The sequence below is a fragment of the Haemaphysalis longicornis genome, unplaced genomic scaffold (assembly GCF_048455015.1).
Source record: "Haemaphysalis longicornis isolate Haplotype H1 unplaced genomic scaffold, Haemaphysalis longicornis Haplotype H1 scaffold_5, whole genome shotgun sequence".
In the NCBI taxonomy this organism is placed as follows: Eukaryota; Metazoa; Arthropoda; class Arachnida; order Ixodida; family Ixodidae; genus Haemaphysalis; species Haemaphysalis longicornis.
In genome coordinates, this window is record NW_027526385.1 from 141,921,865 (window position 1) to 141,949,099 (window position 27,235).

The window sequence follows — 27,235 nt, forward strand, 5'->3', positions numbered from 1 at the left end:
CGGTCTTTCGCAAACGAAAGACTAAGAAATTGACATAAAAAGTCATAAATGAATGACGAAATCCGAAATTTGAAGTGATACCCCAGAGATGGTGCATGGCGTGGAGGTTCTAGGCAAGACCTAAATGAGTGACCGAAGGTTGGTGCGGTGAGCAGTGAGGATCAATCTAGAAAGAGAAACAGACAAACCCATAAAACATAATACATCCAACATCAAGTCGGGAAGAGGCAGGACACCGGTGTTTGAAACAACGCTTTGGAACAAACCCACGTGTTAGGCGATGAGAACAAGAACAGGGTTGAGGCCCTGATTGACAGCCTAACCACTGCAATCACAAATCAGGCGCGAGTGTTTTAGATGTGCTCAGAGACAAGCAAACTAAAAAACTAACCCAGCCAAAAAAGGAACATATTTTGAAGCGTGAGAAGAAAAAAAATTGGAGCATTGTTGATCTAACAGTTAACGAAGCTGTCAGAGTTGATTAACAGAAGTAAAACAAATGGCTTAGGGCCTACAACATGGCAGGTACCGAGGAGACGTTGGGACAATGAGAAATTTTGAAGGAAACAAGGAGGAAGCTGTCTATTGGCACAGAGAGAGTGTACGCACTAAGAGCTGAACTGTGTAGCGTTGCGCAATATATGGGAAATGTAATACAAATAACGGAATGGTTCTAAACAAGGCCTTACACCAGCGACGTTGGACCATGGCTTACTACTGAGCCTGCGAGCTTAGGGTGAGATGTCGCGCCCGCAGCTAAAGGGGGAAGGAGAGAACGCACTTACGGGCTTGAAAAGAGGAAAATATGCGGGCGACGACAGCGTAACCATAGAACGTGTGAAAGATCGAGTGTGTAGATATAATACTGGAATGTTCATCAAACTATTCTCAGTATGTTGAACGAGTTTGAACGTACCCAGAGACGAGAAACGCCAACATGGATTTATTATACAAGAAAGGTGATTATAAACATCTGAAGAAATGCACACTCGTCATCCTTCTTTCCTGTTATACAAGCTGCTTACAAAGATACAGTTCCCGGTTATGCGTCAGCCTAAAATTCCAAAAATCAAGACAACAGGCTTGCACACATGTCATCAATGAGTAATAGAAAAATGCGCACAGTATAACAGGCCCCTTTACGTCACCTGTATAGAGTAAAAAAAGCGTTTGATTCAGGAAACACCCCCGGAGTGATGGCTGCTTTAAAAAGCTAATGATTATAATGATGGTTGAAGTTTTGTGGCGCAAGGCCAACTGGGGCAAAGAGCGCCAAACAAAAGTATGTAAAACAAAAAAGTGGCTACTAAAGCCAAAATAAAAATAAAATCAATTAACGGCAATGGTGAAGGCTGGTTTATAGGGCCAGATTTCATTATGCGTGAAAAGAAATGAGGTTTAAAAACTTCACGTCTGACAAGTACTCAAACCCATGTTTCACAGAAAACATGGCATCGTCACCCAGAAACAGCAATGGATGTAGGGGAATATGTTATCTGTAGAGTTATCTGAAGTGTTTGTGTCGTGTTGTGTGAAGTGCCTTGCATGTGATTAGTATGTGCACTACAGATAGGGCCTCTCCGCACCTGCTGCACTGGGGTCAAGAAGATCCCGTCAGCAGATACGAGTGCGTCACATGGGTGTGCCCTATCCGCTGCCTACCCAAGGCGACTTCCGTGTGTCTGTTGTGAGAGTCAGGTGTGTACCGTCCCAAGTGTGGCTTTATTACATGTAGTTTGTTGTCTGTCTGTTTGTACCAGTGTGTTTGCCATGATCTGCGCAGGTGTTGTGTTATGTGTGGCTTGAGGTCTGTGTAGGGTATCGTTGTAATGCCTACAGTGTTCCTGAGTGCAGCATCAGCGGCCCTCTCGTCTGCCAACCCGTACCCAGCAATCCCTGCGTGTCCTGGGACCCAGCAGAGGACCAGCTCATGCTTTTGTGCAAACACGGACATGATGGTGTTAAATACAAGATTAACAATGTGGTTTTTGGGGGGCTTGTGGGCTGGCAGTGCGCGAACAACCCTCAAAGAATCTGTATAGATGATGGAATTTGGAATTTGATTTTCAAGAATGTGTCGTACAATCAGTAAAATTCCATATGCTTCTGCTGAAAAAATTGTTGTGTGCACGTTCATGGTTCTGGCTTCATTAAAATTTGGACCGTGAGGAGCGCACGACACCAAAGTGGAGGGTTTAGAAGCGTCATTATAAAATTCTGCACATGTGTATTTAAACTGCACAGACAGAAAAGGCTGCAGTATTGCAGCTCGTGGTACATGATTTTTGTCAAGTCTCATAAAAGAAAGGTCGCATGACACAGGGCGAACTTGCCAAGGCAGTAAACTGTTAGAAAAGGATGACCTGTACACATATAAAAACGAAGCATTGAGATCCGAGGCTCCTTCTCTCACTCTAAGTGAAAAGGGCCGAGCAACGGATGGGAAATTTACAAAGAGCACAGATGTTGATGTATCGTTAAAGACAGGATAAAAAGGATGATTATTCAGCGACGACATTTTTAACATCTAAAAAAGAAGCACTGAGATCCGAGGCTCCTTCTCTCACTCTAAGTGAAAAGGGCCAAGGAACGGATGGGAAATTTACAAAGAGCACAGATGTTGATGTATCGTTAAAGACAGGATAAAAAGGATGATTATTCAGCGACGAAATTTTTAAAGCATAAAGCAAGTTCATGTACGTTCTTTGGTTCTCAAGGCTCCACTTATCACACTCGACATAAAGACTCTCGGCGGGGCTAGTGCGAAAAGCACCCGAAGCAAGACGATGGCCCAAGTGTAGCACTGGGTCCAGAATTCGCAAGGCTGTCTTAGTCGCCGACTCATACACCACACTGCCATAGTCCAAACAAAACCCAACCAAAGCAGTATACAAGCGAAACAGGAGTTTTTGGTCAGAACCATAGGATTTGTGGGAGAGAATCTTAAGTATCTTCATTGTTTTGAGACATTTATTTTTAAGTTCCTTGATTTGGGGAATGAATGTGAGTTTGTGGTCAAACACAACACATAAGAACTTCTGCCCCTTGTTCACAGGAAGCGACACGCCATTGTGATGAATGTCTGGGTCCGGATGGACCCCGCGCTTCCTGGAAAACACAACGCACGAGCTTTTCGCGGGATTCAATTTAAAACCATTCTTGTCTGCCCAGCCAGCAAGTTTCTTTACACCAAGCTGGACTTGACATTCGCAGATTTACATATTACATCATTTTTATTATATCTGGACGTCATTTACATACATGGAATAAGAGATTGTAGGTGGCAGTGCCTTAATAAGAGAGTTTATTTTTACTATGAAGAGAGTGCAGCTCAACACGCCACCTTGTGGCACGCCATTTTTTGCACGTGAACCTTTAAGAGTGCACCACCGACTCTTACTTGGAACGTTCTGTCTGACAAGTAACTGACAAGAGCGTTCAACATGTTACCCGAAACACCGAATGACATTCGGTCACTAAGGATCCCATAACACCGAGCGCTAAGGCTAAGGAATGGAGGCTAAGGAAAGGAGGCTAAGGAATGGCTAAGGCTAAGGCATGGCTAAATGGCTAAGGAATGGATAAAAGGCTAAGGAATGGAGAAGATCCACCTGTGACTACTTGATGACATGTAGAAGAAATCGACTTGCAAGACAATTCTTCATAAGCAACGCGAGAAATTCCAGATCCGGAAAGGGGGGTGAAAAGTAAATACCATTTCGCCAATTTTTTCCAAGATTGTCTGCAGAATGTATTCTGGCTGTTTGCGTAGGAACACTAAGGTTACGACAAATGGGAAATACTTGAGCCATTTTATGGTGGCCGACAACTTACCTTTGCCCAGTGAATCTGCTGAACAACTCCGAAAATGTTAGATGAACTAGACTAAGTGAGTTTTGTTGCGGAAATTACTTTAAAAATGAATTTAAAACAATAATAAATAAACTCATTGTATGCGTTCTTTTCAGCATTGGGATCAAAAACTCACCAAGTAGAAAAAGAGAGAGAAGAAACTTTTATTGAAATGCAAAAAAAACACAGAAAGGTCGGCCTGCAGGTAGTATATCTGGCCAGCTATTTTGTGTGTGGGAAAGGAAGTGGGAGGAAAGAGCTAGGATAAGGACGAGAGAGATGAAGATTGCGGAGAAATCAATACTTTGCAATGTACAGAAGATGGCTATACTTATACTGTGCATGTGTAAAGTTAAGCCGGACGGGCCTCAAGTGCAATATCGCTGAGACGCCGCTGCTGCGCAGAAATGTCAGCCCAGCTTTAAATGCCAAGTGGAAACCCTGCACGTCTGCCCAAGGCGCCCGCAGTACTTCCTCCGACATCACACGACAGTCCTAACGGCCCAACGATCTCGGTTATTGGTCTCGAGAATGCGCGTAGCGTAGAAAGTGACACGGAACCTGCGAAATATTCGCTGGTACACGGCAGGGTTCACAAGTATGGTCACTCGTAACGCCAATGAGGAGCTTGTAGTGACGGGTTAATGCTACGCCCACCCGTAGTCAGTGAAACAGCATTTCGTGGTTTTGCTGAATACCAGGAAGAAACTGAGACTTGCCGTCAGGGTCCAGACGCTGTAGTCTTCAATGGCGATTGTAAGGGTGTGACCAGTTACTCGCCCGAGGTGTGGAGGAGAATGGTAGACCTAAGGGCGCTCGTGTTCATCCTTGCGAAAGGCAGATGTACCACACGTGCATTTGCGGAAACCTTCTTTGCCTCCTCGTCGGCCCAATCAAATCAAATCAAATCCAATCATCTTTATTTTTCCAAATAACATTTTGAAGGAGGCCCGAACCGTAAGTGGAGACTAGTCCACTTGACAAGGGTTCGGGCCCCACCTTACAAGGAGGCATGTTTAACATGTTATACATGTTACATCATATTACGTAGATAAAAAATCAACAAGAAAACATACAGCAGAACCAAGTGCACAGAGCAAGACCGCAGGCTCAACAGCGTAATCCATTTCACCGAGCAGAATAATAACTTATTCGCAAAAACACCGCGATACGAATGAGCAGAAAACATTTCATCAACAATAAATAAATTCAAATTTTTTCTCAAGATATTATACAGCATGTACAAAAAATGTGCGTAGTTTTGCTCTACAAGTATTTTCTATTGTTATCGTCTGTTTGTGCAGGTAATTTATGAGCGTAGAAGAGAACAGCGAGCATTTGTTGCCCATAGGAAGTTCCCGAAAAAGGTATTACGCAAGGGTCTGTGTTACGGGTTCTGTATATGTTACGGGTTTTGTATTTTGCTAGCCCGCACTGGCCTGGTACGCGCTGAATGGTGAGGACATGTCCTTGTTGCAGTGCCAAGGAGCATAATTCGCGCACTTCCGCAGCAAGGGCATAATAGGGTTCTTGCCTCATGACTTTGTTCAGGACTTGTAGTGCTGGCTTTGAGTCACAAAACAGGGTCCAAGCTTGAGTTGATTCACAAAAGACTAAGCGAATCGCCTCACGTAAGGCAGCCAACTCATTAGCAGTAGAAGTTGTCTTGTGGTCTAGCATCAATCCTCGGGTAGCGCATAGGCTTGAAATTACCACAGCAGCGGAAGACCTGGATGCAGTCGCAGAACAATCAGTATGCACAGGTGACGTTCCGGCGTACTTGCCTGTCAAGAACTCTACAGTCATCTGTTGGAGAGATATTGATGACAAAGAGGACTTCTTTGACATTCCCGGGATGGAAAGGTGGAATAATAGTTTGATAGTACCCCCAGAAAATTCTGGGAAACCACCTTTGGGGCGAAACCTGATGGTATTCAATGTTGGTGTCGCAAAATGGCTGCCTCAAAACTACTTCTGGAACACGAATTAGGAAGAGCGGATAAAGGATGGTATTCATGCCTTGTGAAACAACTAAGGTAAGACTCGAGGGGGTTCGCACAACAGAAGTGCGTCCATTGGAAACACACGTGCCTCGGCAATTGTGCCCACAATAGACGTACATCTTGGTAGTCCTAAGCATATTCTGAGAGACTGTGCAAGGAAACCCTCCAATCTAATCCCGGAACAAGCTCCCAAGTTTGAAATGGCTGGTCGGCTGTAATGAAGACACCCGAAAAACAGGCTCCGGTACAACTGGAGATAAGCGCTCTCAAATGTATTCCATCTCGTTCCCGCCACGAAGCGAAGAACATGCACAAGGCTTGCAAGTTTTGTATTTAACGAGGCGATGTGTTTCCTCCACGACAGACCACGGTATACCGTCACCACTACAAATCTGTGATGCTTGACTTAAGGTATCAGTGTCGCCTCAATAATGATAGGATATCGGAGCATCGACTGTCTGGTGAATGCAGGAACGACGCATTTTACAGGCGCTTAACTCAGACCTTGACGGCACAAGTACCGAGACGTCGTTGTTGCGGCTCGCTATAAACGGCCTCCCAGTGGCGGTCGAGTTACACCAGATGTCCAGATGCAGATATCCCCACCGTACATAGTGACTCTGACGACTTCAAGCATGTCGTTCAGGCGACCGATTAAGGCAATATAAAGGAAGTGGGGCTCCGTACTTCTCCTTTTGGAACAACGCGATTAATCTGGTGGCGTCCTGTGTCACCGGCAGACGTGGTCATGAAGATTTTGCGACCAGTAAGGTGACTGGTAACCCACGCATAGAGTGAGCCACCTACACCCACAGTCTCTAAAGCATCCATAAGAACAATGTGGACCACGTTGTCATTGGCGCCTTTGATGTTAAAAACAATGCAGCCGCGATACTGCGACAGTTTCTTTCTTGCTCCACTGAAGACACCAGATCGATGAGACTGTCTATACAGGATCGTCCTCTTCGAAATCCTAGCTTGACATCCGGGTAAATGTTGTTTTTTTGAAGAAACCATTCGACTAGGGCCAGCACCATTCTCTCTATAAGCTTTCCGATGCAGCATGCGAAGGCGATGGGTCTGTATGAGGAAAGCTCCAAGGGGGAATTTCCTGGCTTCAGTAGACCAACTACTCGACTGCATTTCCAGTGTTTGGGGACAGAGTCAGAGTTTCATGTTGCACTGAACCGCAATAAGAGAGCTTTCCGAACTTCGCTGTCACGTTTTTGCAGCTCGCAATACCTTACATCATCAGGTGCTGGGGCAGATGAACCGCAGGAGGCTGAAAGAGCGGCATATACCTGTTGTATCGAAAACGGAACGTTGATGCTGTCGTCGGTGGTGTGCGCTGTAAGCCTTTGTGTGCTGGGAATCAGGGAGTGATGTCCATCAACAAGCATTTTGCATTATGTTTCGGCTACCTCTATTTCGCTTGTTACTTCGCTTAGAGTCAAAGCATGAAAGGGTACAGTCGCTTCGGGTGGTACCGGAAACTTTGCACCACTTCCCCAATTCTTGAATGGGGCTTGCGCGGATTTAATGAAGAGCCATATCGCCTCCAGCGCTCTCTTCCCAGCTTTTCTAAATGGCGCCGTATTTCCCGCTTCACGCCGCGACATTCTGTTTTATCTGTTGCAACATAGGCCTTTCAATCCCTCCTCTCTGCACGGGGTTTTATGGCACGAGGTTCTTCGTACACTGCATCTATGGGTGTTCGATGTCTGGGGCTGCTGACGTAAGTCGTGGTGCACTGCATAGAAGACAATATGACGCTTTATACATCGGACTCTGCCGTAATAGTTGTGGATGACTCCTGAACCATCAGCGTAAACTTCCGGCATTCAGTACAACGGTTCCTAGGGACACCAGTCGTGTTGAACGAAGGCAGTAGTACGGAGTTTGGAATGTGGTCACTCCCCTGTGACTCAACATCACAGCCCCAAGTTCCAGATACCGACAGAGACCTTGATACGATTGCAGGGTCCAAGCAACTACTGTATGAGAGCCCACGAAGAAAAGGAGGGGAACCGTCGTTAAAACCGCGAATCCAGCGTCGTGGATAAAGTTGGCCAGGTCATTTCCTTTCTGTTAGTAGCCGCACTGCTTCACCGGGGGTGGTGGGCCTTAAAATCACCGACGATAATTGGTGGGCAGGGACAAGTGTGCATGCCAGAGCTCAGGTAAGAGCAGTCCACGTCCGCGCATGGAGGTACGTAAGCTCCGTTGATCAAAAAGACTTGACACTTGTGCGTTAACGTCACACAAATATGTTTATTAGAAGCAGGAGCAGAAAGTGCAAGTCTGACGTAACGTATGTCCTCACGTACGCATAATGATACCTTGCTTGGTATTTCTTCCATCTGTGACAAGCGGAGAACGTGACCGGAAAGATGAAACGAGCCAAATATCTTTGGCTCAGATATAACCATGACTGGAAACTTTTACTTCAATATGCGCTGCCGAAAATCTTACCTCCCCCCTTATAGTCTTCTTGCGGTGCGTTGCATCACGAAAGAAGTGTGGAGTCTCTCTTCCAGTAACCCGGTTTGTTGCGTCATAATAATTCACTCGAGTGCTTCAATGAGCAGCTCTAACGCTTCTAGAGCCTGCACGACAATTTTCGCAGATTGGGGTTTTAAACCAGCGATCAGTTTTCCCATAGTATTTAGAAGCTGTTTAAGCATGTGTAAGACGTTCTCATCGGCGGGCCTCTTTTCATCGCTGTGCTTCTTATGTGGGCCTTTCACTACAATGGCTGACTTGTTTGCAGCAGAAGCCGGTTGCGGCAAGGGAGGCCAGTCATCGGCGGATACAGTTCAAGATGCAATTATTGCCAGACGAGGGGCAACCGCAGGAGGTCACTGTTCTTTCTGTGTAAACACCTGTGGTGGTGGTGCCAACGGTGGCGCCGCTGTGGTTTGCAAATCACTGGGGCCAGATGCACTGCGTGACTTTCGGCGTCTATAGTGGGAGCTGAAGATTGTTTGAATTCGCGGGTTGTTAAAGGAAATCGCCCTTTGTTCACCCAGGAAAATATTCGCGACCTTTCCTCTCACGCGTGAGTGACCCTTTTCACAAGCACTTTAGTTCTGAGCACGAATGTTTCTATATGATAAGATGGTGTACCTCGCGGAATGAAAATGTGGCCGTAGAAAGCCGTTTTCTTGTAGCCAATACATGCTACCTTGCCTCTGTTTCGTAGTACACAAACCTGTCAATAATATGTGTCACCCACTTGTTCGTGGCTCGAACGCCATTGACAATATATGTATGTGCCGCTGGGTTTTATCTATGTTAGGCTTCCTTCGTCCCAACGCTTTCTGATCGGAAGTAATGCTTATTGTAGCGGAGTTACCAATGAAGAATGGGCATAACTCCGGCATCATTTTACGTTTTTGATATCCCGGAATTGAATAGGTATCGAATTGGGCAAGGCTTCAAAGAATGGAATGGGAATGAAATTCGGCGCCTATGGCGGGAATGAAATCGTCTTGATATTTATAACAGCCACATAAGAGCTGGGAAGACCTACAGCCAAGCTAGCTCTGGTCGCACGACCACCGTAAAAAAACAGTCAATCACTGCCTTTATTTTCTTCGCGATAGTGCGCGATGAATGACCTCAAGCGGATGCTCTTAAAGAGGAGCTATATACGAATAAGCTTTATTGCGCCCGCACGGGGCGCCAAACCGGTTTATAGAAACAGCTACTGTGCACGCCTCGACCGTTTATTTTCCTAAGTACACAGCAGCATGTCCGGCCATTATTAAATGAAGCGAATATACCCGGCCCTGTTGCCCATAACATCATGTATTCGGTAGCATAGATGAGCCCTTGTTTCCAGCGGTCAGCCTCACGTAATGCACGCAAATAAAATACCACATTTCAGGGTGATTGGAGCGACTATGACATTTTTACTCTGCCAAATGGCAGTGCGTTCACGCTACTTCACAGCGTTTACAGCAGTGCCGTGTATGTATTTCACTTACGCTATCCCGAAATATGCTTTGATCAGTTTATTGTTACTGTACCGCATGAGCAATTAACTTCTCAGATGAACAGAAGTGCTCATATGGTGAACGGGAAGACATCCAATGGAAGGGAAAAGAAGGAGGGCCGAGTAATTTGTGTCTCTTTTCTGTGGACTCAAAGGCGTTTTAGTTTTTGATATTTTGATTTTGATTAGTTGTGGCCGTGCTGGAAAGCAAAAGCTGACAACGTGGACCTGCTATCTTTGTCAGCTTTCCACGCACCGGATCTAGACAAGAAGACGGTGACGGCAGCGCGAGCGCGTGCAGGTAGACGCTTTGCTTTTTGCAAACCTAGGAAGCTGTTCACAACTGGTTCTTGGGGATTAAGAAAAAAGAACGTAGGAAAAGTTCTCACAGTAGAAGCGTTGGCAAGTGGTTCTAACAAGTGGTTTCTAGCCGGCATGGCCACAACTATCGCCTACCAGCTGCTTCAGAAGCTATCAATCCCTCTTTAAACGGTCATTCACACTGTGAAGGACAAACAGTCTTTCCCGGTGCTATGGTTACCCGAGCCTCTTTTATGTCTCTATTACCAATTGCAACTTCAAAGTCAAAGTCTCTCACATCTCACAGTGGCACCCGCACATGCACAAACGTTGCGGTAAAAACAAACGGTGATTTTTCAAGACATGTCCTTAAAATGGACAAAATATTTATTTCACATTAGTGTTTGGTGGAGCTCCAGTTCTTTCATATCTTTTATACCAATTCTCAATGTGCATCTGTTGCTCGATTTGTTTCAACAGGCTGAAAAAAAGCTGAACGTTGTTGTCGGCGTAGCTTCTCGATCTTGTGCGATCGTGCGCAATGACGATAGCAAGATAGCACGCAACGGGCTGTTCAACCAAACGAAACATGGAGACAGCTTGGCTAATAGGTGCTCCTGCTCGCACCGCAAAAGAGCCTGCCACGAAAGGGTGCTTAAGGGGCAAATTTTACAAGTAGCGGGAACGCTGCCCCATGTGCATGAGAAGGGCGGTTGTTCTGCACAAGTCATGTCTGCAAGCTGATATCAACCGTTACCCTCTCTGGTGAGCAGTCGTTTTGCAAAGATAGATGCGATATCTTGGTATCCCACTATCCCTCGAAGAAAGTGAAGTCTACTTAAAATGGAGCCACCTCCATGGAAGGGACCTCTGGTCTCACACAACGGGCCTCTAGTGTGCATAAAAAGCATTCACTAGCAAGAGAACAAGCCCAACCCACCGTCGTCGCCATGTACTGGTCAGATGGCCTTCAGACGCATTTTGATGCAAGGGTAGGTGTCGGCATTCTTCACACAAGGCTTTTCTGCCCCACTATTCAATTCATTAGGAAGTCATGCATGCACATCATAAAGACGCTACTTCCTTCTGTGTTGGTGGTACCTGGTCGCCGTTCCCTGTATGCTTGAGTTTCATAACTTTGCACTTCCTCGTGGCGACGCTTTGTGATATACCGGATTTTCTCTTAGGTGTTAGGGAGCTCCGGCGTGAAAACAGTACACTCAGTAGAATGTGCCCGTGGCACCATCCAGATAGTGTGATCATTGCTGAGCTCGGTTTGCGTACCCTTGACCCGCCTGAGCCCGACCACGCACGCTGTCGCCGCGCGATTTCTTATCCACAGGAAGCCGCGGATCAGCTTCCGTTTCGTCAGCTAACACTGGAGGACACCTTTTTCACCACAAAAGATCTTCTTCCGTGCTTTATATGTGCGCTTCTCCCGCCCCATTGTTCTTACTTCCCAGGCAGCCTAACGCAACGTGAGGAGTTTGCGCTTCGGAAAATCCACCAGGGCGCACCACTGACGCCTGCAGTCTCTGAAACATGGACTTTAAGTCTTGCAGACCCTTTCAGGACCTGCCCCTAAAGCCCTGCACCTGTTGTAGAGGTGAAACTTCAAAACCTTTCATGAACGTGTCCATGACTTCAAACAGCCCGAGCTCGGAACTTGCTGCCACACGACATCACCCAGGCTTCCCTCCCGATATTTATCGGGGTACCCAAGGGCTCCTTTACAAGAAACTCTCCGACTTCATTTCTGAATCTGGACTCTATAGTTTAATGTAGTGTATCCGCATGCTGGCGTTTTTATTTCTGTCTGTTCCCTTCTTCTGCCCTGTATTATTCATTGTTTTTTGTCACTTGTGCCCTGTAGCAAAATGGCAGAATAGAAAAATGCCCCGCAAGTTCTAAGAAAAATTATGGCCTGAGCTGATCAAGCGGGTGTCATATCATTGTTTTTTTTTATAACTGAAAGTACCCTTAAGGGTTCTGAAAGGGGTAACACATAACCGGGGCGACAAACTAAGACAAAAAATTGGGGAGAATGTGGAGTCTCACTAAAAGGGTTCAACGTAACTTGAGTACACTCACCGAGACATTCAAAGAAAGATGGAAGGTCTAATATTAGGGGAAAAGAAGAGAGGGGGGTGTGTCAGGGAACAAACGTGTGTAATGATATATTAGTACAAATAAAGAGGGAAAAATGGACGCGGGCAGGGTAAGTAATGCAGAAGCAAGATAACTGTTGGTCATTATTGGTTACAGAGTGGATCCCTAAAAAAAGCAAGCATGGCAGGGGGCCGCAGAAGCTTTGATGAAATATGCGATCAAGAAGTTTGTAGGGATAAATTCAATGCAGTTAACACAGGACCGGGATAATTGAAGATTTATGGGAGAGACTTTTGCTTTGCAGTGGGCGTAGATATGTTGTTGTTGATGAAGATGATGTAAACTGTGTTACGTCTGTTGTGCCTCTTGTAGGGCTATAGAGAGCCGTTCTTTACCGTCAATTATAGGTACAGCAATCTCGAGAGGAAAAGTTATTAGATATATGAGGGGCTATGTAGCTTGTAAAAATATTCCAAGCATTGTAAGTGTAGATTGCACTCTTCGTTTAAAAAATCGAAGGTTGCTTACCCAATACTTATATTATATGGGCGAACTTGGGTCTATTTTCGTACGATATGCTCAAGCCAAAGCAACCCTAGTATATGCAAACAGAAGCGGTGTTGTTGCTGCGAAATTAACACCTTGCACCCAACATTCTAAAAACGGTGCGATTCCAAGAAAGCATGTGAAAGAGTAAGTAGCAGCATGAAGCATGACGCTTTTTTGAGTGTGTTCGATTTCTGTACTCTGTAAATGCTCTAACCTGTCTACTGTGTGATAACGCCATTGTGTAGGCTGTACACGCAGACACACACACACACACACACACACACACACACACACACACACACACACACACACACACACACACACACACACACACACACACACACAAACACACACACACACACACACACGCACACACACACACACACACACATAGACTGATATAAAAAAAGGGTAGTGGTGATTGTTTCAGAGGTAGTTGCCTCCTTCCGGTGCCCCAGACTCCTCTCCTCCTCCTCTCTGGCTAGAAAAATCTAGTCCTTCCTAATCCCAAAACCGTAGCTCGCCAGAGCTACTTTCCAATGACGAACATATACTGTCGGTTGTTCACTTAATGCCAGAGGATAAGGCAGGCTCAGGTCCGTTGAAATATCAGTAAAAGTTTGCAGAGTGATTGCAGTCGTTTATTGGTATTTCAGGGAATATTCTATTTGCCTGAACTTCTTTGGTTAAGCATTTCTCGGTATGTTTTGCATGTTTATCCTAGAAGCTTTTGCGGGCTGTGAAAAAAGGCTTCGTGAACCTTTTTGGTACCTGGGACGTTTCAGAAGGCGCTTGGGAGCCGCTGTTGAACGTTTAAACTTTTAGCCTCGCTTTTTCAAAGACTTCGCGTAGCATGGTCGGCCCTGTCGTTTCTCTCTACCTCCTCGTACCCTGGAGTCCAGATAATGCCGTGAATCTGACTAGGTGTTTTTAATTCCAGTTTTTTAAGGTATTTGTGAATTCTGCTGTTTAAAATTCTGTGTAGCAATTTTGTAATCAGTGACTATAAGGAATAGTTGTTTTTATTTAAAGAGCGCCATTATTTACAAAGGTTGCAAAGCAAAGAAACACTCAAATTTTGCCCAGATTCTTTTGATAATAATACAGAGCATACATTTTCATCTATTTAATCTATAACATCATGCTGCTCATATATGTCATCAAACTACTCAGTTTTCAGAAAATTGAAGGAAAATAGCCTTTGCATTGTCCATCGCATTTCCCGTAGCAACAAAAACTTCTGCTTCCACTTGACGTCTAGAAAAAAGAAAGCACCAGCAATAAAGCAATAAAACATTTGCACAAAAATCAGTGGGCCAGTTTTCTAGTTGCTATGAATGTTTCAATACACCGATTCTTTCCGAGAAAATTTTTCCCAACGGCACCAAACGAATGTCGTTTTTTTTGTCAATCTTTTATATGTTTGAGATAGTAACAGACGCAAAGAATACATTAGTAATATATCTTCACTTAGCGAAAACGTATGCGTTTGAAATAAGATAAAGTAGACTTGAAGTGATCTTCAAATATACTTCGTATTTTATTGATATATCACAAATGCAGAAATAATACACCCCCGATTTTACTAAGTAATAATATTATATTTTAGGATGCGAAAAAAAAGAGTGTACTTGTAAACACCCTTCATATAAATATAAAATCCACATAGCCGCACAAATGCGCCCGAAGCTATTCATAATATATTAAAATGTATGTTTTTTCTGCAAAATGAACATGCAAGAAATGCACTTTAAACTTGGACACAGGCGCACCTATGTACATTTAGACCTATACTGTGAGAATACCTTAAAAATTTTCTCACGCATTGAAATATATTTCAAAAGCATTTAAGTTCATGAATTTAACATGTTAAAAAATAACATCAATACAGCAGAACAAGTTTTACATTGGGCTTTTAGTGTACAAAACTTTGTTTAAACGCAATTGGAGTGTACTGAACGAGGTGATTTATGAGTTACGTTAAATATTTGCGTACAGTCTATTTAAAATGCGCGTTAAAGTATAATTATAAGCCCAATATTCTCCATAAATAAATATCCCCATCATATCTCTCTTATTCAAACACTTGAATCCATTCAAAATTGCGCAGCCAGATTCCTTTATTCAGACTACTCCTATCACAGTAGCGTCACCGAACTAAAATCTCAAGCTAACATGGTTAACTTAGCTTCACGCCGAAAAATTTCAAGACTGTGTTTGTTCCATAAATTTTATCATGCAGTGCACCTAAACCATGTTATCATTCCAGCTCATCGTCTTTCATGCCGCATTAGCCATTCTAAAGCCGTTTATCCACCCCGTGCGCATACCACTGCTCATCACTCTTCATTTTTTGTGCAAACATCAACAGAATGGAACGATCTTCCTGCTGACATCGTGCACCACTCCAGCATCGCCCATTTCAAAGAAGCCATCGAACAAATCATCTGTTTGTGAACTGTCTACCCCCTCATGTAACACCCCTTGACTGGGGCCCTTGAGGTATTATAAATAAATAGATAAATAAATACGCACTATATAGTGCATATAGTGCATATATAGTGCAGTATATGCAATATATTGGGTTATTTGAACATCAATATTACCTTGGAAGAAGGAGCGTCTCTTGAACTGAAAACCTTGTTATCTTGTCATGGTTGTGTTAATCACATGATGCTACCAACTAGCATTTACACTAACAGTGCTACACTTTTGCATGTCTGTATATTGAATTTCTGTAATTGTTATATATCGAGAGGAGTTCTGACTGTGGATATCAGTGACCATTTTCCAGTTTTCTTTTTTATCGAGACTCATTCTGTTATAGATGGTCTATCCCCTCAACCGCGCTTCTTCTGTATGGTCAACAACCGCACAATCGAACATTTACGAGAACTAGTGAAATCGTTAGATTGAGAAATTGTCTATCGGGTGAGCGATGTGAATAGCGCTTGTAATGTTTTCCTGCCATCATGAGGAGAATGCTACGATGCAGCCTTTCCTGTACAACCTGCAAGTAAAAGAACCGAAAAGGTGCCGAAACCTTTTGTGGATCCAGATATGTATAAACACATAAAAAAGAAAAAATCTATGTTACACAATTTTATAAAAACGAATGAACCCAAAATACGCAAGGCGCACAAAAAGTTTAGAAACAAGCTACAAAGCGTATAAATCAGAGCGTAAAAAAGATACTACAAACGGCTATATTTTCACATACGAGGCTACGAGGCCAGCCTATAAAAATAATGAACACTGTTAACAAAATAGCAAGTAGAAAAACAGTAGTGCAGCCGTAATTCACGCATTTAGATGGAGAACCGGTAGGGAGCCTTCAGCTAGCCAACTGTATAAATACCCATTTTATTGATGCTGGTGCGCACCCAACAAAGACTGATAACGGCGGCCGCTGCACGACTGGCATTCCATGATTGTCCAGCTTTTTTTTTCGAATCTACGAACGATACCGAAGTACGGGACGTTATAGCAAGAATAAATATTTATGAAACTGCAGGACCTGACAGGTTTTCATCGAGTGTGAAGTGTAGCGTAAATTATAATTCTATGACTGTCCACCGGTGTTTTTCCTGAGGAACCTAAGGTTGCTAGAGTGATGGTGATTCATAAAGGGGGAGCACATGACAATGTATCAAATTACAGGCCAATATCTGTCCTGAAAGTTTTTTACAAGGTATTTGAGGGAGTAATCTATAATAGACTATGGACTTTGTTTCTTAAACACAATGTAATTTCGAAGGATCAATATGGTTTCTAAAAATTTAAATCAACAGAGCAAGTATTGTTGTATATAAAGATAAAATAATGGCAAAAATGAAAAACAGGCAGTTCACAATTGGACTGTTTTTAGACCTTAAAAGAACATTCGATTCGACAGATCATAATATTTTGCTAAATAAATTGTTGAGATGTGGAATAGATGGCGTGGCAGGTAACCTTTTAAAAAGCTATTTCACTCAAAGAAAGCAGTTTGTTCAACTAAACTCTATTGCATTAGGCATATTAGAGCTTAAACAAGGTGTCCCGCAAGGCTCTAAGTAAGGCCCGTTACTGTTTATAGTTTATGTAAATCACATCCTAAATATAGAAGGCCCGCAAGAACTTGTAATGTATGCGGATGACACTAACGTCTTCTTTACATCTGATAACATATTTAAACTTCAATCAATGGTAAATGTTTACTTGAAACAGTTATCAAATTGGCTATTAGATAATAAATTGCAACTGAACGTTACAAAGACATCCTAAATGATAATTAAGCGGTACAATAAAAAGGTCGAGAATGAAATGCCGATTATTTTCAACGGAACCAAGTTAAACCGAGTGACAGAACGGAAGTTCTTAGGTGTTTGGTTTGAAGAACAACTTTCGTGGAATACGCATATTGCTCACCTGTCCACTGAACTCTATAAAAGTATAGGTCTCATTTATAACATCGGTCATTTGATAGCACTATGGTTGAAACAAATCTTATCCAGTGCTCTCATTTATTCTGAACTATGCTATGGGGTTTTGTTCTGGCTGACCACAACTACAACTAATTATAACAAGCTCATTGCATTGAAAAAAAAATTGCGCATATATTTAGATTATCATTGCTGCTACGCAGATTTGAAGACAACAATTTTATTTGCTTGATATTCAATGCTTCGAGCTGACCAAATCTATTACATGAGGGTTCTGCATACCATTTATAATCAAAAGATCAACAATGACGTTCACAATAAATTTTCTGGCTGCTATCTTAGGGATACAATACGGCACACCCCAAAAGTGAGAATGAACTATGGTGAGCAATTTTTCCTGTACCAGTCAACTGAAATGATAAATAAATTGGGATAAAAATTTATCTTCGACGCCAGTGAACTTGCGTTGAAAAAACAGGTCAAATAAGTATTACTCAAGGAAAACGCTTGCAATACTGAGGTATCATTTGGAGTTTGAAGTATATGTGTGCATGCTCCATTAACGGTAGAAATATCAAAAAATTAAAAACAAAAATACATTAATACGTAATTGTGACAAAGTAGTGTAACTGATGAAAGTACATGAGTACAAATTACTGCTTTCATGTGTACACTGTGATCATCTGGGAATTTTACACCTATGCTTTGTAAAATACACAGAAAATGTAATGACTTTGCTTTGTGCTATTTCTCTATTACGGTTGTGCTATTATGCTTAAATTTGTGAACAGACGTGTTATTATGTACGCTATAAATTGGGTGGCTGAGGCCTCTGTCATGGCACGTTTGCCTTCAGTCTCAGCCTCCCCTTGGTTTTCCGAAGAAATAAAAATCAAATACTCAAAAATTTTTAATGAAATAAAAATTGCGATATATATTTCCACTGCTATAACAGATACTCAGATGGGATAAACTGCGCCAAGGATAACGCTACACAGAGAGAGGTACACAAAGATAGGCGCAGACTGGCAACTAAAGTTTTTTCGACGCAGAAACACACATAAATACAAATACGGGCCTTTAATTGTGCACGCACGAAACCCAAAAACAAACGCAAAACATAACATATCAGCAACCTGTGGTGAGCAGTTTCGCCCACGCTTTTCGATAAACATCTCACTCTTCTAAAGCACAATCGACGTTTCGCTGACACAGTCATGTCCCTTTTTTCTTATATGGTAAGCCTCGCGAATCTCTCTTCCTCGGCTATTCCTGCACCTACATAAAATCTTAACTTGCTTTAAGAGTGGCTCACAGAGTGGCTTACACGTGCACGCCTAGCAATGATTAGGGAGATGTCCTCTTACATGATTCTTAATTGAAAGTTCGTGTCGCGCAACCTCACGTTCACGCACCTGCCAGTCTGTCCGACGTACACTTTGCCGCAGGAAAGGGGAATCTGATAGACTAATCCCACGCAGCAATCAGCGTAGGAATTTTTGTGCTTCTTTCCGCACCCTTGCTGCCTATTGTTACCTCTTTCAATGCGTTAAAACATCCCGGCAAGCTTGACAGGTGCCGAAAATGCCACTTCCACGCCATATCTCTTCATGACCGTCTTAAGGTTATGGGACGTCTTGTGAACATCAGGCACAACTCAATGTTGTTTGTTGCGTTCACGTCCGTTGCCAATACTAGCGTTTTCCATTCTTAACTTGTTTAATACTGCCTGGGCTGCGGAATACATGACTGATTGCGGGAATTCAGCTCGATTTAACCTTGCAATCTGCACTTCGAAGCGTTCTTGAGCTTTGTGGGGGCAAGATTTGTTTAGAGACGACATGATGCACTGTGAAGCTATAGCACGCTTGATGGTTTTGAGAATGTGCTTAATCGTATGGCAACAATTCTTTTTGGCACCTTGGTTTATACTTGCAGCCCACAGGGTTGTCACAGAATGTTATAACTATGTCTCAAAACCGAATTCGGTTATCTTTCGTTAGTTCATGGGTGAAGGTTAGCCCTTTGCCATGGCACCTAAAAACACTTAAAACCTCTGCAATGGCGTCGTCATGGGTATTGGTGGGTCGTTTTTTTAAAAGAACAAGGAAGTCGTCAACGTAACAAAGAACAGAGACAACCTGGTCGCAGCCGAGCCCCTCATTCAACGCTCTGTCAATTTCTGATAAAAACACATGGCACAATCAAGGAGCAACACATGTTCATATGCACATACAATGTTTCTGCACATAAAGGGCCTCGTCAAATTGTACAACAGTAGAGGTGAGGTAAAACTCAAGCAATGCTAAAATCCTACGAACAGTTATGCCAGCTGAGTTCTGAAAAGCCACTTTCCCTATGAGATTCAATACCTCCTCATGAGATTCAATACAACTAACGAAAGATAACTGAATTCAGTTTTTAGACATAGTTATAACATTCTGTGACAACCGTGTGTGCTGGAAGTATAAACCAAGGTCGCAAAAAGAATTGTTGCCCTACAGATCAGCACATTCAAAAACCATCAATCGTGCCATAGCTTTCCAGTGCATAATGTCGGCTTTAAACAAATCTTGCCCCCACAAAGCTCAAGAAAGCTTCGAAGCGCAGATTACAAGGTTAAATCAAGCTGGTTTTCCTCAATCAGTCGTGTCTTCCGAAGCGAAGGCAGTATTAAACAAGTTAAGAACGGAAAACGCTAGTATTGACAACGGAAGTGAACGCAACAAAAACCGTGGAGTTGTGCCTTATGTTCACAAGACGTCCCATAACCTTAAGAAGGTCATGAAGAGATATGGCGTGGAAGTGGCGTTTTCTGCATCTGTCAAGCTTGCCGGGATGTGTTCGCGCATTGAAAGGGGTAACAATAGGCAGCAAGGGTGCGGAAAGAAGCACAAAAATTCCTACGCTGATTGCTGCGTTTGAGTAGTCTGCCAGATTCCCCTTTCCTGCGGCAAAGTGTACGTCGGACAGACTGGCAGGTGCGTGAACGTGAGGTTGCGCGAACACGAGCTTTCAATTAAGAATCACGCAAGTGGACATTTCCCTAATCATTGATAGGCGTGCACGTGTAAGCCACTCTGTGAGCCACTCTTCAAGCAAGTTAAGGTATTATATAGGTGCAAGAATATCCGACGAAGAGAGATTCGCGAGGCTTACCATATAAGAAAAAAGGGACATGACTGTGTCAGCGAAACGTCGATTGGGCTGTACAATAGTGAGATGTTGTTTATCGAAGAGCATGTGTGAAAATGCGCACCATATGTTGTTGATATGTTATGTTTTGCGTTTGTTTTTGTGTTTCGCGCGTGCGCAATGATAGGCCCGTATGTGTATTTGTTTGCGTTTCTGCGTCGAATAAACTTTAGTTGCAAGTCTGCGCGCGTCTTTGTGTACCTCTCTCTGTGTACCGTCTTCCTTAGGGCAGTTTACCCCTTCTGAGAAAATGCACCAACTCGCCCAACAACAAGTCCTTCTAAACAATTAAAGATTGTATTAGAAACTAAAGGAGAGACTTTTGTGTATTGCGCTGTTTCAGCCAAGCATACGAATAGCGCTTGAAACAATACAGAGAACGTCTGTGCTATAACCAAGTGGCGACGGTGTTTCAGCCCATTCAGCGAAGCAAACACATGTAATTCAACAACGATTTTGGAAAAAACCTACAAATTGCAACACTTGTTACGACACGATCGCTTTGTAGGGTTTAAATGGCCTTTTGCTAACAAATAAAGTGCTCAAAATCCAAGAAAACATGGAGTTTTATTTTTTGCCCGGGACGTAGGGCAATTACCCTAATGAAGAAGAGGACGTCTCATGGTGCGGCCTTCCGTGAAAGTGGAAGGAAGAGGAAAATTATCGGTCGCCATGTTAAGGCTTCTTATGCCTATTGTACTTACTGTGATTACAGTTCGCTTTGGTTGCTTTCCGCTCGGTTTTGAGATTCTTCAGCACATGGTTTTTGCTTCCGTGTGTGAGTGGCTGGGCGCCCCTCAATACCCCTTCCTCAATACCCGAGAGTATACCCGAGACGTACAGTGCGAGATGCGTTGGAGCTGCGTACACCAGTTTACTGAATGCCCGCTTTCGCTGCTTTCACTTGGCAGTCTGCTGGTGCCACATGTGACCGAACTCCACAATGGGGTCGTCGCACGTCACGAAGCAGTGTCGGTTGCAAAGGTACTGTAATTAAGCAAAAATAGGCATGCATGTCCGACGGTTTGCTCATGAGTTTTCGCATTACAATTATTCGACACGTCTTATCCTTCCAAGAGAAATAGTCTAAACGCCCCTTATGCTTATCTTTGCTTGTGATCAAGTGCTCAGATGTCGCAAATAGCGAGAACATGTAAAATACATAAATATAATTTAGCAGCTTTTTCTGTCCTAATATTTATGGTCGTTCCTGCTCAGTGACTTCGTAACAGAGCAATAATAATGAAGCGGCTGTTTTTATGAGTTTTCTTTTAGATCGAGTTATTCCGTGGTACGCCTAATAAGGAACAACTGTTTAAGTAAACAGTGAACTGCGAAGAACGTTTGCAGTACAGATATCCATAGAACGTCCGCCATCAATGTTGATACAGTGGATAAGTTTGCGAAGTGCATCCAGGAATAAAGCTTTTATTGTTTTGTATCAACACCTCCCCCCTAATTTTTTCGCATTTGTAATCGATGTTACACCGAGTCGCGCAGAGGATCGCAAACGTCGCCGTACGGCGAGTAAACCCTGTATAGGAATACGCGCATTTGTGGCGAAAGCGCACGGCCGGGCCGAACGGCGGACAGTGAAGTAGATTGTGGTGCAAGTGAATGCAGTGGACGTTTGTTTCGGTCGCACGTCGCCGTATTGTCAACTAAACTTTAAAATCATGGAAGGGTTTACGTCTTCAGTTTAGAACTTGCTGTGCTTCTTGGAAGCGAGCAACGTAACGTCGGAACAAGTTGGTGAAGCAACACTATGCGGTTCATGCCCAGGGACCTAAAATAAGTTATAGATCTGTAGCGCCACCATCACCATCATCTCCGGCACCACAATCATCATCAGCAGGTTGTCCTCCTGGCACGGAAGGCACTCAGCACTCAGCACCCGTTCTTGAACGGACCACCCGTTCTACTAGCCTCATCCTGGCCATGAGATGGCCAGCGCAACCTCAATAAACGTGGGTTCGGCCACTACGCCTCATTGGCCGCCTACAATTTGGTGACCCGGACAAGCGGCTTTGCCATGGCTTCGAAACACTGCTTCCCCAGCCAAAACTCTGACGGCGGCACGGGAAGAACGTTCCCTGCCCTCTCAGGAGTTTCCTTGCTGATTCCATTTGCCTCCATCACAAACAACGCTGCCTGGTTCGTCATCCTGGGGAGCAATTTTGATGTAAATAACATCTGCTCCCCGGAAATCAGGTACCTCGTGACATTACAGAAGCTACCTGCTGACCTCATTGAGCAGATTCAGCTGCGTACCCCAGGCCTCAGTGCGTATGACGACTTAAAAGACACTGCACTCAACCACTACGGCATGAATATCCGGCAAACGACAATCAGAACGGAACTTGCAGCCGTTACCACCACCAGTCCTCCTCTGATACCACCCTCGGCCCATCTACCCGAACCCTCACTAGGTGACGGGTCTGCGATCCTGGGCGCGTACCTCGAGCTCCCAGACCTCATCGGTCTTCTGGATTTCTACACCCCTCGCTGCGACATATGGTTTGTTCAGCTCGAGAGCCAATTTCTCATCAACAACGTAAGGAGGCCACAGCTGCGCTACCCCCTCGCAGCGACACAGCTACCTTACGCGGCCTCGCGCAGCTCCAGCTCTCACCAGCTGGCCCACGTACCTACGACGACTTGAAGAAGGCTGTTCTTAAGCACTATGGCGTCTCAGACAGTATATTTCAATACTACAGCGATGGGTGTGATGACACGCCCGCCACCGTCATGCGTATGCCGACGCCATCCTTTACACCACCACACCTTCCAACGCCAACTGCACATACAACTTCGCCCCAGTGCTCAGTCTCGGCTTACTACGAAACGCCAGCGCCGGCTACGGCTTGCAGCCTTACAGAGTCGAACTTTTGCTTATTAGAATCTGCAGAACAACATGCCGCAGCGCCAGAGGTTATTGTGTCGGCTTAACCGACCTCAGCAAGCGTCGACTGCTTTGCCGCTCGTGGCTGCGAAACTTCTCTGCACGGCACGACTGAGAGCCATCTTCATGAGCGCTGTACTCCCGGTGTACAGATCGAGGACAGCTCGAGGAATGACAGGATGACAGATCGAGGACTCCAGGAGTCGAAGCTACCTTCCAAGTACATGAGCTTGCTATTGACAATCTTCACAACCTGGCTGCGATGGTGATAATGGAGCAAAGATTGCGGGACACCCCTCCCAACAACCGTAGCCGAAAGAAGTATCCCATGCCACTATGCAATCAAGAGACGCGTCAAGAGCTAGTCCACTGACGTCGACCGATTCCCTGCTCCAGGACAGTGTTAGGTAGACGCAGTGACCGGAGCTCAGCCGTCTGTCTACAAATCAAACAGACGAAACCAACGTGCAGGATGGGGTTCCGACGTCATTGGAGTTCCCGCGCAGCTGATCATTTCAAGGCTCAACTATGCCGCCTGCCACCGCAGTTGCGAAATCGGCCCAGACAGCGACGAAGCCACAGAGCCCACACCTGGGCAGAGTCAAGCCCGCACTCCGGTCGTCATTCTGCTACACCACGCTTCACCTTGTCGCTGTCCTTCGAGTTACCCCGGCCGTTCGCTCCACCATCAATTGCAGCAGCCGCTTCCCACCGCACAGTGCATGCGCGGCCGCACTCCCAGCCTCGACCACCAGAAGTTGCCCTTTACCCGGACGATACCTCGCCGACGACCAGGACCAAGCCCTTTAGTCAACTCCTGCCACTAGACAACAGACTGCCCACGGACTCTATCTGGCTACGCACAAACATTACATGTGCCTCTGAACTTCGATAAGTGCTTCTCCCATTTGCATATAAGACCGCCTACAGATCTAAAGCAAACTGTGGAAGAGGCGCTGATAAGCCACCCCACATTCATCATCATCCATTGCCATTCCTGCCGCCATCAAATACGAAAACCAGCAAGGTGAACCCGTAAGACGCGGTATTGTAGTTCGTGATTTGTACGTATTTCTGGATGGAAAATCAATTTTTAAATCGTTTGTAAACTATCTGAGGAACTCTTCTGCATAGTTCAAGACGTAATTTAAATTTCCGTGCAGCAGAAACTCACTAAGCGGTAACATTTTATCTCACTCTACAGCATCGTAATATTACCGGAGGTATAATATGCCAGAGAACTTTCAATTTTTTTGAGCCCTTCGTCCTTCCTCACACTAGAATATATTCAGAACCGCTTTACAAGAATGATACTTCATACCTCAAAATGGCATCATTTTGCCTCGGCGACCTTCTGAAGCTTCTAAATCAGGTCGCGATATCTATGACTTGCTGAAGATACCATTTCATGTTTCCTTTTCAAATTTGACTGTCTTCGCCTCTTGCGCGCGGTTCTCAGGCGAATGACAAGAAGGTCACTGTTACGGCGGTGTGGCTTTCATATTCGACAGCCCAATGAACCTGGCACCTGCAGCCCACTGATGCCAAAATACATTCAACAGGATATTTTCGCATACTATTGACATTTTTGGGATGACACAACTTCTATTAGGCTTCTATTGAGAAAATAAATATTTTGAATGCGTATGTCGTGGAGCGGTAGAATGTAAACCTTTTTCCTATTCCTGCGCGTCTTGCACCTAAGTGATCACCTTCCCCGTGTTTGTGGAAGTAACTGCATACAATACGCTCACGACTTCCGAGAGCTTGTTGAAAAATCTTTTTATTCACTTTTTTCGTCATATTCTACTTTTTGCATAGCTACACATTCATGTTTACGCGTGTATGGTTCAATCTCTTCCTTGTATGTTGTACGCTGTTAGGACTTATTATTTTTAGCTACATAGTGCCCCACTGAGAAGGCCCAGTGCTATTGGAGAGCACTAAAAATTAAAAAAAAATATTAAAAACGCAGGTGCCGAAAAGGGGAACGTCGGGTCGGGACATTGAAGTACGCTCTTCCTGGCATGAGCTGCCCCGCGGTTCTCGATACGGGACCCCGTGCGGCCGTGTTCGTATTCAAGTGGTCCCCCCAACCTATAAATTCGTGGTGCTTTACCCTTCCTCTTTTATTTCCTGTCAAGGATTGCCGTCCTTGTATTTTTTCGTAGTGCGCTCATGACCGACACGTGTGCGAGGTTTGGGTGGCCATGTGATCACATGTGGTCGTGGGAAAGTTAAAAATTGTGCCCCAAGGCATGGCAGGTTTGTGGTGTTCAGTAGCGTATCAAGTGTATTTTCAAAGAATATGTATGAATAATGTGTTCTTTACACGTTATAATAGGCCCACAACGTTTTCCTTCTTAGTAATGTTCCGATCCGCGTATTGGTATTGCGACGACCATCTCCAATATTTTCGGGTTAAATCACCCAATCCTTGCGTCGTCTGGTTTCCGCCGGATCCCTCACGCCCCCCCCTCATCAATGGGGATCGAGTGGTCTTTGTGTGCCAAGACGAGGGGGCGACTGACTCTGCTGCTGAACACAAGCCGCTTTCCGCTGCTTCACGGAAACCTAAGCGTCCTCCGGTGAGGCAAGTCACAATGAGCGAGAAGGTTGCGCGGAGAGAATGACAAGGGCGTTGTGGAGCATTTCTCTTCAAGCGGCAATTTTCAGCTGCGAGCTGCGTATCGTGGTGCCCCTTTGTTTTAGGTCCAAGACGCCACTATTTACCGAGGGCCCGCGGCCAGATTACTGACCGCAATCAGGCGTCCTCCTGTCGTTTCAGCCTCGGATGGTCCTAAGGGCTTCGACAATTAGAGATATTGCACCACCGAAGTCAACCGGACTCTGACCTGTGTGAGAGGGAAAGTGTCTTGTCTTTGTTTGTGTGTGGACGTCGATGTCAGTGCCACGTATTTTGCGTGATTGCGGCGTTCCTGAAATCTGCGGGAAATGGGTGAAAGGGGGCGGGCCCAAACTGAATATTTATTCTCGTGCGCAGAAGCTTAGAACCCTTGTTCAGTCAGTCAAACGCTATGTAAATTTCTGTACATAACGTTTCTTTTGTCGAGCTCACTCGTCTCCAATGTGTGCCCCAACTCCGGACCAACAGACGCCATCATGGGTCACGCTACAAGATATGCAACACTGGTTGGCAGCAAATGGGATCGTCTCCACCATGGCGCGATCATCTCCAGTGCGGACGAGATAGTCTCCGAGAGGCATCGGTCAACTCCAGAGCATCGGAACCGACTTCACGCAGGAATGATTGCAAAGTCTGTTTAGTGCGAGGCCATTCTTTTTCATCGATTTCACGGCTCTGCTTACAAAGTGCAGCGAGGGAGGTAAAGTGTTTTACCTTTTTGAGGCGTGGTTGCTGTGCTGCGTCGGGGTAGAGAATTTTTTCTAGTAACAGTTCATAGCACTCGAGATGGACGTGAACCTTAAGTCGCTACGAAAGGCGCCACTGCCTGAGTTGGCTAAAATGTTGGGCCCGCTAAGCTTCTGCGAATAATAAATAGAGCCAGAAATCATCGAGGCTATCTAAGCAGTGGGGGCAGACGACGATGAGCTTTCAGAGTGCCTTAAGCTTACGAAAGAATGGCAGCAAGATTATAAAAAGAAAGCAGAGGCGGAGGCGGAAGCACAGCGTCATGCAGATAACCTAGACAGAAAGCAAGCAGAAGTGGCAGCTGAAACACTTCGTCGTGCAGATGAGCTTCCTGTTATCTTTTTCAGTGTTTAGATGTGATTCTACCATAGCTCATGCGCAGATTCCGGATTTTATGTATAAATGTTTTTTTCGTCTTGAATAAACCTAAGTGCATATAAAGCGCTCGTCTAGTCTGGTTCTTTTCTTTGCGGTTCTGTTTTATCTACGGGGTTGTATCTCACAGTGATT